Raw genomic sequence first — 4,304 nt, 5'->3', positions numbered from 1 at the left:
CTAAGCCCTTTGTAAATTGCAAGTCTAAGTGACCACCTTTTTTTTGAGAACAATTGGCTTGGGAGTCTTCTTATACTTTGAGAGAGCTTTTAAGACAATGTGTGAAAAAATAGTTTCTTCCATCTTATGGGAAAAAAATTATTTACCTTGTATTTTGTGGTGGAATTTTCTTAGAAATTATTCAACAAGCTCAAACAATTTGCAAGCATGATGAGCACTCTAGCAGGGGTAATAACCAAGCCCTCCCATCCTTGTTGGTACCCTTGTGCGCACCACTAAGCTTCTATATGATTTTGTTACTCTAGGCAAGTGTAGGGCTTCTTGGACATCATTAAGAGTGAGGCCCAGGCTTAGGTCAAGACCTGTGGCATCTCGAATGGTGCCTATGTAGAGATGAGTATCGTATGAAGAAATGAATCTGAAACACGTGTTGAGGTCCAAGCTCTCGATGGAAAGAGCTGCCAGCCTATCGACACCTAGTCTCTGTTGCCATATATATATAGGCAATGATGTGTGTGAACACACTTAGGACCGCCGGGGCACTTTTTCCCTCTTTAGGAGGTTTTTTCCCCCAGCTTGTATATACGTCGATCCTTCTAGGGCTAACTTATCTTTTGTACATTGACACAATCTAATACTTTGTGTTGTGTGCATTCTTGCTTCTTCTTCTCCAAGCTTTGTGTGCTTTCCTGCAACCCTAATTCCAACAATTGGTATCAGAGCAGGCATCGGCTCCCAGGGCTACGCCGCTAGCACCCTCCGACTCACGTTCTCCGATTGAGGTGAGCTTTCACGAGCGCTTGCAGGTCCCTATACTCTGCAAATAAGCCCGTAGGACTTAGCGTTCTCAGAATTCGTATCTGAGGTCATTTCGGGCTCCGTTTTTGCATTGCAAGTTCTGCACAGGTATTTTCGTCATTTTCTGCAAAAATTTCGACAGTGCAGTTTTTTGCAAAACAGGCATACGTATTCTATTGTGGACCGTGCTACATAGCACGAGTTGTTCTCTGTTCAATCTTTGCTTCATTACAGGTAGCTTTTGCATCAGTTTCAGTCAGTGGCCATGGCTGATAACAGCAATGATGTATTTCGCATGTTGTCTGCTGAAGACAAGCAACTACCCACTTTGGACATACATGATGCAGCATGTTTTGGTTGCAAAAGGAGTGTGGAACATTGTGCAGGGTATGGATGTACGTCCAGGTTCTTTGGATGTAGGATCTATTGAGGATGTTGCAGGTTCTAGCAGCTCTACTGTTTGCTGCTGTTTTACCCACTGCTGAACAAGCTCGTTGTTGGGATGGTAAAGATGCGCAGGCTCATGCCTTGATTGCACTTTCTGTCAAACGTAACATCACCCCACATATTCGTTCAGCTAAAACAGCAAAACAGGCTTGGGATATTCTAGCTGGTTTGTATGCAGGTCGTAACGAGGCAAAAATCTCTTACCTGCGTAAAGAGCTAGAATTGAAGATTATGCAGGAAGATGATGACATGAATGTTTTTCTTGCTGAGATTAAAGATCTCAAGGAACAGTTGATTTCTGTAAGTGAGATTATTCCTGATCATTCTCTTGTGCAGACTGTTCTTGATGCTTTACCTGAGACATATCAACTTTTGCTTCCACGTGGAGACTTCTTGCTGAGGACAGACCTGATGCTGTCAAGTATGATACTTTAGTCAACAAGCTCTTGCAAGAAGTGCAGTCCAGGCAAAACAAGGCCAGGCAGCGTGTGGTTGATCAAGCATTTATTGCTGCCCAGCAGCAAAGAAGAAGTGGTAAGGCAAATGATCATGTCATTAATAATTGTCCTAAGCTAAAGGCTAAAGAGGCAAAGAAGAAAGAGTCAAATGCAGCCACAATAGCGGATGCTTCTACAAATGCAGATTCTGCAAATGTTGTGCAGGATACAGAATGGGCGTTTAGCATGTATTGCCAGTATGACCCATCTGTACATGATGCATGTTTGGTAGTTTCTGTTGACTCTAATGTATGGTATTTTGACAGTGGTGCTACAAAGCACATTACCTCGCATCGTGATATGTTCACTTATCTTGAGGCTGTCTCTAATGGGAATACTGTCATATGTGCCAATAATGCTTCTTACCCAGTGAAGGGCGTTGGTAAAATTATGCTTACTACTGCAAATGGCAGCGCTTTCACACTTTCAGATGCTTTGTATGTGCCAGGGATAAAGAAGAATCTATTGTCTGTCTTTGCGCTTGCTAGACTTGGACTTGTAGTCAAATTTGTGGATGACAGATGTACTGTTCATGATTTGACTTCTGGTGATACGATTATTGCATCTGGCACCTTGTTTCGTGGGCTGTATAGGCTCAATTCTTATGACAAGTGTGTGAAAGATTCAGCAAATGCAGTTTTTGATGAAAAGGCAGTTTCAGATGCAAAACTATGGCATGCTCGTTTTGGTCATCTGAACTTTGCTAGTTTGCTGCGTTTGCAGAAATTTGATATGGTTGCTTCATTGCCCCCTCTTGAGGCACCATTGAAACATGTTTGTGAAGGCTGTATTTTGGGCAAAATGCAGCATTCTGCGTTTCCAAAGGATGGTTCTGTGCGGGCCACTCGCAAATTGCAACTTGTACATAGTGATGTATGTGGGCCTATGCAAACTCCGTCATTTGGTAAACACTTGTACTTCGTGACTTTCATTGATGATTACTCAAGGCATGCATGGGTATATCCACTGAAGGCAAAGTCCGAAGTGTTTTTGTGCTTCAAACAGTTTTTTCTTATGGTTGAAAATGTATCCAATTCTACTGTGGGCACCCTCCGTTCTGATCGAGGGGGGGGGGGAGTACTTGTCTAAAGAATTTGATGCATTTCTGGCTAGTCGTGGGATAAAACACCAATGTACAGTGCCGTATACCCCTCAGCAAAATGGTGTTGCTGAGAGGAAAAACAGGTCACTTATGGAGATGGCACGATGTATGGTCAAGAGCCAAGCTTTGCCACATGCATTTTGGCTTGAGGCTGTCATGTGTGCTACATATGTACTCAACAGGTGTCCCACTAAGGCCTTGCAGTCTATTACTCTCTACGAAGCTTGGCATGGCAGAAAGCCTTCTATTGGTCACTTGCGTGTCTTTGGTTGCTTGGCCTATGCTTTAGTGCATGTGCAACAACGTAGAAAATTGGATGATAAGGCTGTCAAATGCATTTTTGTTGGCTACAGTGCTGAGAGCAAGGGTTACAGATTGTATCATCCGCAGTCAAAGCGTATCTTGATTAGTCGAGATGTTGTTTTTGTGGAAGATGCTGTGCAGCCTTTGTTATCATGTACCAAAGAGACAGGTGTGAGCTCACGGGATGTATTTGATACGTTGTTGCCTCTATTTACAGGTGGGAATTCAAATGTAAGTCCTAATGAGGCAAATATTCAGTCTATGCAGATTTCAAACGACATCATAGATCAGCCTATTTTTGATGCAGATTTACAGGATGTAATTTCTGAGGATAGGGCTGAAAATGAGCAGGCTAGAGGTATGCCTAAATGGCTGGTGCAAACCTTGCGTGATAGTAAAATTGATGCACCTATATCTAGTCGTACTCGTTCAGGTTTTCAGCATGCCTCTTATGCATCAGATTGTTATGCTTTGGCTGTGTCTAGTATGTGTGAAGAGGAAGAACCTCTTTCATTTGATGAGGCACAAAAATAAAAAAATTGGTTGGCTGCAATGCAAAGTGAATATGATGCTATAATGAAGAATGGTACATGGTCTTTGTGTGATTTGCCTATTGGTAAAAAGGCCATTGGATGTAAGTAGGTTTTTAAGTTGAAACGAAAGCCAGATGGCAGTGTTGATCGCTATAAGGCTAGACTTGTTGCAAAGGGTTATGCTCAAGAAAAGGGCATTGATTTTGATGAGACCTTTGCTCCTACTTGTTGTATGACTACCATTCGTAGCATTTGTGCATTGGCAGCTCATAATGGTTGGAATGTACATCAGTTGGACATAAAGACTGCGTTCTTGAATGGAGATTTGCATGAGGAGGTGTATGTATCGCAGCCTCGTGGTTTTGTTCAAAGAGGACAGGAAAACAAAGTGTGCAGGTTGAAAAAGGCTTTATATGGTTTAAAGCAAGCTCCACGAGCTTGGTATGAAAAGATACATGCATATTTGACTGCACATGGTTTTCAGAATAGTCCAACAGAAAGCACTTTGTATGTTAAATGTGTGGATGATGTACATCTAATCATTGCTCTCTATGTCGATGACATGCTGCTCACAGGACCAAATGAAAGTCATATTGCTGATTTTAAGGTTGATTTGAATGCCTC

Source organism: Cibotium barometz, chromosome 13 (genome assembly GCF_041138505.1).
Source record: "Cibotium barometz isolate CiBa-2024 chromosome 13, ASM4113850v1, whole genome shotgun sequence".
In the NCBI taxonomy this organism is placed as follows: domain Eukaryota; kingdom Viridiplantae; phylum Streptophyta; class Polypodiopsida; order Cyatheales; family Cibotiaceae; genus Cibotium; species Cibotium barometz.
This window is presented reverse-complemented; position numbering follows the sequence as displayed.